The following is an 11322-nucleotide window of genomic DNA, read 5'->3' on the forward strand; positions in this document are numbered from 1 at the left end:
GCTCCACCCCCAGATATTTCCTGAGTAGGACCTGGCAACCCTAACCACCAGGGGTGGAATTCTAGCAGGAGATCCTTTGCATATTAGGCCACACCCCTCTGATTAAGCCAATCCTTCAAGAGGTTCCAAAAAAGAGCCTTATAACCTCTTGGAGGATTGGCCTAATATGCAAAGGAGCTCGTGCTAGAATTCTATCCGTGCTAACCACTGGGCTCCGTCCTTTGAGACCTCTGGCCTTGAAGCCCACAGCCCACCTGTAAGATTTCAGGGCCCTCAGACAAGAAGACCACCATAATGAGGAGGAGAATGCCTGAAAACAACCCACATAGAGCAGTTCTAGGCAGATTTATATCCTTCTAAGCCCATTGACTTGCCTTAAGATTGCATTGCAAATAAAAGTTTCTACATGGCTTTTGTTTTTGGATTGCAATGTTGACCAATACAGCTATCTACCATTTTGGTGTCATATTCTAGGTTTATATGGTTTATTTGGTTATAAAGAAAGATGAAATTCTTCTGGTTCTGCATCCACTTTGTAGAAACAGTGGACAGATGGAGATCTGAAAAGGCTGCTTGCCAAATATTCAGGGAGTGCTGGAAAACATTTCAGTTGTTTCCAAAAGAAGGAAAATACCTTGCATAAGAATATAAAAACATAAGAGAAGCCATGTTGGATCAAGCCAGTGACCCATCCAGTCCAACACTCTGTGTCACACAATGGTCAAAAAAACCCAGGTGCCATCAGGAGGTCCAGAAGTGGGGCCAGGACACTAGAAGCCCTCCCACTGTGCCTCTCCCAAGCACCAAGAATACAGAGCACACTGCCCCAGACAGAGAGTTCCAACGATAAGCTGTGGCTAATAGCCGCTGATGGACCTCTGCTCCATATGTTGAGCCAATCCCCTCGAAGCTGTCTATGCTTGTAGCCGCCACCACTTCCTGCGACAGCGAATTCCATGTGTTAATCACCCTTTGGGTGAAGAAGTACTTCCTTTTAGCAGTTCAAGCCCCACTGCTAAGTAATTTCATTGAATGTCCACACATTCTTGTATTGTGAGAAAGGGAGAAAAGTGCTTCTTTCTGTACCTTCTCTATCCCATGCATAATCTTCAAAACCTCTATCATGTCACCCCGCAGTCGACGTTTCTCCAAGCTAAAGAGCCCCAAGTGTTTTAACCTTTCTTCATAGGGAAAGTGTTCCAACTCTTTAATCATTCTAGTTGCCCGTTTCTGCACTTTTCCCAATGCTATAATATTGTTTTGAGGTATGGTGACCAGAATTGTACACAGTACTCCAAATGAGGCCACACCATCAATTTATGCAGGGACATTATGATACTGGTTGATTTGTTTTCATTTCCCTTCCTAATAGTTCCCAGCATAGTATTGGCCTTTTTTATTGCAGTCACACACTGTCTTGACATTTTCAGTGAGTCATCTACAATGATCCCAAGATCTCTCTCTTGTTCAGTCTTTGCCAGTTCACACCCCATCAACTTGTATTTATAGTTAGGAATTTTTACCCCAATGTGCATTACTTTGCACTTGGCCACACTGAACCTCATTTGCCACATTGACGCCCACTCACCCAGCCTCGACAGATCCCTTGGAGTGCCTCACAATCCTCTCTGCTTCTCACCACCCTGAACAATTTAGTGTCATTTGCAAATATAGCCAATTCACTGCATACTCCCAACTCCAAATCATTAATGAACAAGTTAAAAAGCATAGGACCCAGTACTGAGCCCTGCGGCACCCCACTGCTTACCACTCTCCACTGAGAAAATTGCCCATTTATACTCACTTTCTGTTGCCCATTAATTAGCCAGTTTTTGATCCACAAGAGAACTTGTCCCTTTACCCCATGACTCTTGAGCTTACTTAGGAGCCTTTGATGAGCTTTCTGGAAGTCAAAGTAAACAACATCTCTTGGGTCCTCTTTGTCCATTCTGAGACTAACGTTCCATTGCTTTATTGCTGGTATATGATTCGCCAACCTTGGATAGGACTGGTGCTCCCATTAACGTGTTATTTTGTATAACAGCCTGGCAGGAGACCGTAAGATGTTGAAATTATAAAGTTTTGACTGATGAAGGTTGGATAAACCGAAACTGGTCCCGTTTTTTTCCGTCTTTGGACTCACAATTTGCTTTACGAAGAAGGCTTGTTTGCCAATTATTTCTACACAGGCTATTAACTGTAACAGCACCTCAAGAGGAAGGCTGGTTTGGCAACCAATTGGTTTACAGCGCATGGGATTTTTTCCCTTCAACATTGTTATATTGTTATGTATTTATGTATGTTAAACATGTTAATAATACTTTGTATATAGTGCTACACAGTTTGCTTTATTTTGTACCGCCATCTATAATAAGATCACGGAACTATCTAAACTGGCAGAACCAGCGCCAAACAATTTTATTGCTGCCAGATATATTTAATGTAATTTGAATCATGTATTTTAATTTAATTAACTGGTTTTTATGTCTAATTTCTTTTTAATTGTTAAATTTAAAGTTTTATCTATTTATGTTAATTGTGTGAAATGTTGTTAGCCGCCCTGAGCCGCCTAGACGGGGAGGGCGGGATATAAATAAAATTTATTATTATTATTATTACTGCGGCTGGGAGAGGCCCGGGCTGCACACACGCAAGAGGAGCATTCAGACTGCTCCTGCATGTGAGGGATGGGTGTATCACGTGCCCCAGTCATTCAGACAGCTGGGAAACTCACCCTGCCTGTGCTTTAGAGATTTGCTACCAGGAAGTTCCTGGCAGTTATTTAATCTGGTCCCAGCCCATCCTAAAACAAGGTAAATGTGGACACGGGGGGCGGGGGGGGCAGATGTGTGCGATTGCATACATTAAATCTGGAGAGGAGGCGTAGCCCGGGGGGGTTGTAGCGAAAACCCAGCAGGACCTCATTTGCATATTAGGCCACCCCCCCTGACATCGCCATTGTTTTGAATAGGACTTTTTAGTGGGAAAAGCCTAGCAAGAGTTCATTTGCATATTAGACCACACCCCCTGACACCTAGCCAGCCGGAACTGCATTCCTGCGCATTCCTGCTCAAAAAAAGCCCTGGGTGTAGCTAAGTAGGGCAAAATCTCCTGTGTGATCTCACCCTCTGACTGGCAGCAACTCTCCAGAGGCTCAGTGTGAAGGTTTTCCCACAACTTTGGACCTGAATGACAAAAATAGACAATAACTAAACTGGATAAATACATGGAGAGGTGGAATATTATTGTGTAGCCTGATCTCAGTTCTCAGAAGCCAGGATTTTGGGTTTTTTTGCAGAAAAAGCCCAGCAGGGACTCGTTTGTATATTAGGCCACACCCCGACATCACCATTGTTTCACACAGGGCTTTTTTTGTAAAAAAAGCACAGCAGGAGCTCATTTATATATCAGGCACACTCCCTGATGCCGAGCCAACTGGAACTGCATTCCCAAGGCTTTTTTTAAAAAAGCAGGAATGCAGTTCCGGCTGGCTTGGCGTCAGGGCTTAATATGCAAATGAGTTCCTGCTGGCTTTTTCTACAAAAACCCCAGTGTGAAACAATGGTGAAGTCAGGGGGTGTGGCCTAACATGTAAATGAGTCCCTGTTGGGCTTTTTCCACAAAAAAAGCCCTGTGCATTCCTGGGTTTTTTTTTTAAAGCTCCTGTAGGAAGCTAAGTAGGGTCAGTACTTAGACGGGGGACAACCAAGGAAGACAAGTAAGGCAGTGGCAAACCCTCTGTGCTTCTCACTCGCCTTCAAAGCCCTCTGCTGGGGTTGAAATAAGTCTGTTGTAATTTGATATCCATCCATCCATCCATCCATCCATCCATCCATCCATCCATCCATCCATCCATCCATGATTCATTCTAGCTGGAGATGCTAGGGCCTGAACATGGGGACCTTCTGCATGCAAAGAAGAGCTTCTATCACAGAGCCCAGCAGCCATTGATGCTGGAGGCGTAATGTGGTGATTGTAAATTTGTACAGAGAAGGGACGTCTTGAGCAAAAACTCTCCTTGAGTTTTGAGCTGTGCTACTTGCCTGATTTCCATGTGTGGTCTTCTGTAGGCATTAGGGATGCCAAGCCCCTCTGCTGCTGCAGCAGGGGACTTATTCCTCTGTGCTTGTTCCTCGATGAAGTGATGTCATCTTGCCGGGGGACGTCACACTAGGGACGCTCTAGGATTCACGATAAAACTCTATGGTACCACTGAGTTTTACTGTGAATCCTAGAGCATCACACCAGAAATGCTCTAGGATTCACGGTAAAATTCTATGGTACTATAGAGTTTTTAGTGCAAGTCTTAGAGCGTCCCCGGTGAGATGTGATATGATCACCATCTTCAAGTACTTGAAGGGCTGTCATATAGAGGATGGTGTGAAATTGTTTTCTGTGGCCCCAGAAGGTAGGACCAGAACCAATGGGATGAAATTAAATCAAAAGAGTTTCCGGCTCAACATTAGAAAGAACTTCCTGACCGCTAGAGCGATTCCTCAGTGGAACAGGTTTTCTCGGGAGGTGGTGGGCTCTCCTTCCTTGGAGGTTTTTAAACAGAGGCTAGATGGCTATCTGACAGCAATGAAGATCCTGTGAATTTAGGGGGAAGTGTTTGTGAGTTTCCTGCATTGTGCAGGGGGTTGGACTAGATGACCCCAGAGGTCCCTTCCAACTCTATGATTCTATGTCCCCGGTGTGATGACATCAATTCTGGGTGACGTCATCGCGCTGGGGATGCTGCATGCCAACAGGGATCTTTGGGGGCAGGGATTCCCCCAACAGCCTGCTCCCTGCCAATAGGTTGGGGCCTTCCCAGGAGTTCAAAAAGTATGTATATTGTTACCCTGTTTATTTAATTTATATGCAGAGTACATCATGTGGAATGCTGGCCTGGAAGAAGCAGAAACCGGAATTAAGATTGCTAGGAAAAACATCAACAACCTCAGATATGCAGATGATACCACTCTAATGGCAGAAAGTGAGGAGGACCTAAAGAACCTCTTGTTGAGGGTGAGAGAGCACAAAAGTAGGCTTGAAACTCAACATCAAAAAAACTAAGATCATGGCATCCAGCCACATCACACCATGGCAAATAGAAGGGGAAGGCATGGAAGTAGAGACAGACTTCACATTTCTGGGATCCAAGATCACTGCAGATGGTGACTGTAGCCATGAAATTAAAAGACCTTGGGAGGACAGCTATGGCAAACCTAGGCAGTATAATAAAAAGCAGAGACATCACCCTGCCAACAAAAGTCCATATAGTCAAAGTGATGGTATTCCCAGTAGTAATGTATGGCTGTGAGAGCTGGACCATAAGGAAGGCCGAGCACAGAAGAATAGATGCTTTTGAGCTGTGGTGCTGGAGAAGAATCTTGAGAGTCCCTTGGACTGCAAAAAGATCAAATCAGTCAGTCCTAAGGGAAATAAACCCAGACTGTTCCCTGGAAGGTCAGATGCTGAAGCTGAAGCTCAAATACTTTGGCCACCCAATGAGAAGGGAGCACTCACTGGAGAAGATCCTGATGCTGAGAAAGATAGAAGGCAAAAGAAGAAGGGGACGACAAAAGATGAGATGGCTGGACAGGGTTACTGATGTAACAAACACGAATTTGAGCAGGCTTTGGAGGATGGTAGAAGACAGGAGGGCCTAGCGTGACTTTGTCCATGGGGTTGAATAGAGTCGGACTCGACTGTGTGACTGAACAACAACAACAATCCCACAAGCGGGCTAAGGGTGGCTCACAGCATTAAAACAGCATTTAAGAAACCACATCAAATTAAACAATATCATAAGTACAAAAGTCACATAAAATCAAAAAAACTTCATCCACACAACTGGCAGCTAGCCAAACAACAACATATAGGCTGGAAGGTTTCAGCAAAAACTTGAGCACCTTGACAGCAGAGGACGTCAGCTGGATCAATTAAAAGCCTGGCAGAAGAGCTCCATCTTGCAAGCCCTTCAAAACTTGGATAAGTCCCACAGGGCCAAGATCTCCAGCGGGAGCTCATTCCACCAGGTAGGGGCCCAGACCGAGAAGGCCCTGGCCCTTGTTGAAGCCAGTCAGGCATCCTTAGGACCAGGAATCACAAGAAAATGTTGTGAAGCCAGCCTCAGAGCTTGTGAGGGCTCGTATTGGGAGAGGCCCGAAGACGTCTGGCTGTTTATCCAATAGGAGGAAGAGCTGAGTGTCATCAGAATATTGGTGACAACCAACCTCAAACCTCCTGACAAGCACCACTGGGGAGCACAGGCAGATGTTAATCAACCTTGGGGACAGGACTGATCTCTGGGGTACACCACAAACCAAGGGCCACACAGAATACTCCCTGCCCCCAAAGAACACCCTCTGACTGTGTCCACCTCTGACTGGGGAAATGAGGCAAACAAAGATAAGGCAGTTTCGTGAATCCCAAGGAAGGCGAAGATTAAAGCTGTTCTTCTCCACAGCTTCAGTCAGCCAGGTTCACCCTCATGTCTCTTAACTACTGTTTTCTACTCTCTTATAAGAGCCCCGTGGCGCAGAGTGGTAAAGCTGCAGTACTGCAGTCGGAGCCCTCTGCTCACGACCTGAGTTCGATCCCAGTGAAAGCTGGTTCAGGTAGCCAGCTCGAGGTTGACTCAGCCTCCCATCCTTCCAAGGCCAGTTAAATGAGTACCCAGCTTGCTGGGGGAAAGTGTAGATGACTGGGGAAGACAATGACAAACCACCCTGTAAAAAAGTCTGCCATGAAAACATTGTGAAAGCAACGTCACTCCAGAGTCCTTTGAGACCTCTGGCCTCAATCCCTGCAGCCCACCTGTAAGATTTCAAGGCCCTCAGAAAAGAAGACTGCCATAATGAGGTACAGGGCTTTTTTGTAGAAAAAGTCCAGCAGTAACTAATTTGCATATTAGACCACACCCCCTGGCATCACCATTGTTTTGCACAGGGCTTTTTTTGTAGGAAAATCCCAGCAGGAACTTATTTGTATATTAGACCACACCCCCTGACACCAAGTCAGCCGGAACTGCGTTCCTGCTCAAAAAAGCCCTGATGAGGAATGTCTGAAAACAACCCATTTACAGACTGTTCTAGGCAGAGTTATATCCAGGGGTCGTTTTGTAGGAAAATAGGTGGTGGAGCTCATCCAGGGATTGTTATGCCGCTGCACCTACTATTCAATGGGCAAGGTGGGAAGGAGGAGGGGGAACCCTCAGAAAGGTTCAGGAGCTGTGCTCCTTTGAGCTCCTGCTGAATTCAAGGCCTGAATATAACTTTCTAAATATGCCCATTGACTTTGCTCAGAATTGAACTTCAAATAAAAGCTGCTAGATGGTTTTTGTTTGTGGATCGTGATGTGCATCAACCAGGGCCGGCTTGCCCAATAGGCAAACTAGGCAATTGCCTAGGGCACTGGGAAGGGGGGGGTGCTGAATTGGGCTCCCCCCCGTCCAAGACAATTGTCTATTGTCTCCCCCCCCCCCCGCTGCTGCTGCCGCCACCACCACCCACCTCCTTGATTCCCTTCCCCAGCATAGCACAGCACTGTGCCATGCTCTGCCCCTTTACCTGAATGATCAGAGAAGTACTGCAGTCCTAAGCTCTGCTCACCACCTGGGTTTGATTCCCAGTGGAAGCTGGGTTTTCAGGTAGCTAGCTCAAGGTAAACTCAGCCTTCCATCCTTCCGAATTTGGTAAAATGAGTCCCCAGCTTGCTGGGGGGAAAGCGTAGATGACTGGGGAAGGCAATGGCAAACTACCCCGTAAAAAGTCTGCCATGAAAACGTGAAAGCAACATCATCCCAGAGTCAGAAACGACTGGTGCTTGCACAGAGGACCTTTCCTTTTTCTAGCTATACATGGGGCCCTAAGGAACAAATACCGGGAGTGCTGGAAATATATTTCAGCTGTTCCTCAAAGCAGCAGAATGTACAATCTTGATTGCAGGCACTGGTTGTACCCCACTGAGCCTGTTTCTCATTACTGCCCTGAAGCTCCTGCCTTGGCCTTATAAATTCCCCCGTTGGGCTGCAAGGTGGAACATCAGCTGCCTTAGAGGATCCCTCTCTGATCTGAGTCTTCCCTGGTTCTTCCTCACTCTTTCTACTATGAAGGCGCTCCTGAGCATCTGCCTCTTTCTGGCCCTTCTTTCTCCAGGTGAGTGGAAAACCAGACAAGCTGCACTCTTTTTATTGCCTCTGGAAAGGGAATAGGCCAGTACAAGGGATTTGGTCATTTTAGGCAAGGTAAATGGTAATGACATCAATGCAGTTTCTAATGTGGCATAGTTCCCTTGCTTGCTTCAGTAACTGATATAAATATCATTTATACAAGGAAGGGGAAAGTAAGGGCATGTTTTCAAAGTGTTTATAAGGAACTGGGTACAGTCAGGAGGGTAGCTTTGTTGAGTGTGACAGTAGAACAAAGCCCACTAGCCCTTTAAAGAACAACAATGTTTCCCAAGATATCAGCTTTTGAGATTCAAAGCTCACTTCAGTCAATTAGAGGGGGCATTTCCACACACTCAACTCACTCTTGATTTTCTTGGCATTCAATCCGCAAGCATTGAAAGCAATGCTCCCTCTAAACTAGAGTCTTGTGAGCAAAAAATCTACTTGGTGAGCTACTGGCATCAAAGTTGTAAATTAATTTGCTCTGGGGTCATCCTTCCTGAGCTAAGGCAAAAATATGTAAACTGGAGACTAAAAAACTGTGAGCTAGCTCAGACTAATTCAGTTTCGAGGGAACACTGATTGAAAGCCGTTTCAGCATTTTTCTGCATATCTGCCCTCCTGCACTTTCCCAGTTGTGGAGTCTGTTTTCTTCCAAGTGTGCCTCATATAATCAAGATTTTCAAGGGAAAGTGCTGTCCCCATTGATGGCATCATTAGTGGCATCACAGAACCCTTCTCCTCTTCCTTCCTTCCTTTGTAAAAAGATGAAAAAAGAACTCCCATGTAGGGATGAAGGGAAACATCATAATAAGTCCATGCCTCAGCGTACTTTTTAGACAAGGGAGACGGGATCTTTCAAAAGTACCTCTGCAAAGCCATGGAAAGTTCTCTAGAAAGGTTTTTAAAGGGTATTATGTTGTCTCAATAGAACACTACCCATGCCCATCAAAACAAAAACGAAACAGTGGGAGGGCAGAGAATCCAGAGGGTCACTTGAGAATACAGCAGTGTCAATGCAGATCCAGTGTGAAAGGGAAACCACAGCTAAGAATGGAGAAAAAAGCGTTATTCTGCTCCCTCTAGAAAGCTTCTTACAAGGGCAATTCCGAACATATTTCCATTGGCAATATGACCACCACGGAATTCACCTTGGTTTGGAAGCAGCCCAACACCTTTAAACTCTGCTCTAGAATGGGGCGGGGGGGAGGATCCAATTCCTGCAGAATAGAGAAATTTTGTACCATTGGAGTCTCTTAACTGGAAATGTTTTTGTCAGCTATTCTGTGATTTAAAGACAGCACTGAGATTTTGCAGCCACCAACACCCTCTTTCTCATTTCTGCAGGGGCATCACTGATCTGTTATCATTGCCTGGGAGACAACTGTGCGACACCAGGAATTCAGGAATGTGAAGCTGACAGAGAAGCCTGTATTACATCAGTATCTGAAACCACACTAGGTAACTGAGAAGAACTTTCAGGAGTGACATGCTCATCTCTTGGTCCCTTCAGCATTAAATCATATTTTTGTCAGTATAGACGAGATATTTCTGAACTCTGTCCTCATTAAGTTAATTTAATATGCCAAATTTAGTGCAATTCTTCCACACATTTAGGTCCTAAGAACATAATACACTCGCTCTGGGAGGAGTCCAAGCCAGCCATGAGGTTGGTCAGACATGCACTTACAAGTTCCCCACTTGGAACTCAATTCCCAGACACGCAGGGTGTGATTTGGATCAGGACTATCCCAGATGGGAACAGGGTGCTTTTACCTTTCCCTCCTGTGCCATTTCCCTATACTGAAATAATCTTGGAGGAGCACCACATGCCGACCCATGAAATCTTGGGAGTACCACATCCGCACAGATAGATTCCCCTGATGAGGCAAAAAAGTGACAGAAGCAGACAGAAATTGCAGGGGGGGTGGGGGTCGACCCCTCTGTTCCTTTAATCCTTGCCAGTATTTGAGGTTGCCAATCCCCAGGTGGGAAATCCAATATCAATAGGGAGAATCACGGAGAGGTTGCGAACAGGGGGGAAAAAACCATGATGCAATAACGAAAACAGTAAAATCCAAATTCAACCAATTTCTACAAAATTTTAAATAGAGTGACTTTCACACAAAACATTCATTTCACACTTCCACTGGGTGAGACAATCATAAACAATCCCCAACTATATGCATCTAAGCACCCAACAAGATTTTATAGAATAGAAATCAATTCCAACCGCTTAGTGCAAAAAAGTGCTTGTTTACTAAAGTGCCAATATTTAATCCATTAGTCCATGTCCATTTCCTGATGACTCTACAATATCCACCTCTGACGGAGCCTGGAGCCGGTTTGTGGCTTGTTGCGCTGTTTCCAATTTCTTGTAAGAATAAGCAAGTTTTATTAAGTTTTAACAGGGAAGATTAGGGAATTGGGGGAAGGATCAGGGATAAGGTACAGAAATTTTTTTAAAAAATAGATTAAATTTATTACTACATCAAGAAGAAAAAAAAGTATAACTCATTATACCTGCAAATACCCCAAAGCAGTACATATTACCTTTAAAGTCTACAAACTTTTTGATATACTATGGAATCCTACTATTTAGTAGGAAATTCTGGATTTTTATCTGTCATATCTGTGATCATACAAAACCACTTCTATATATCTTTAATCTACAACAAACAACAAAGGAAGAAGAAAAAGAAAAGAGAGAAAAGTTCACATTCTGGTCTTCAATACTATCTTATTAGGCAAGAGGTTTCTGTATATAATGACAGCAGCTGTATATTGGCAACATTTCTCTATCTAAGTTACAAAGGAGTCTCAAGGTTAACGAAAATAAAACCAGCTTCTCATTAACCATGAAAGTCTTTTGAATTAAATGAGTAGTTATGATGTGCATGTCTTATTAGCAAATGTTGATAACTTTAGGCACCTATTTGAAAAGCTAGCTCTCTTTAATAAGCAAAAAGGGTGGATTTTCTAAGAGGAAAAAAAATAAGCAAGGGAGGAGAAAAGACAGGGGGAAAAAATGAGAGAAACACCTGGAATGCTGTTTTCACAGCACTCATCTCCAACAACAAAGAACAGGGCAAGAACTCGCCCTCCCTAATTGCTCCCACAACTTCACACTAAACAGAGAAGAAAACCCTTGATCTATAGGGAAA

The sequence above is a fragment of the Heteronotia binoei genome, chromosome 17 (assembly GCF_032191835.1).
Source record: "Heteronotia binoei isolate CCM8104 ecotype False Entrance Well chromosome 17, APGP_CSIRO_Hbin_v1, whole genome shotgun sequence".
Classification (NCBI taxonomy): Eukaryota; Metazoa; Chordata; class Lepidosauria; order Squamata; family Gekkonidae; genus Heteronotia; species Heteronotia binoei.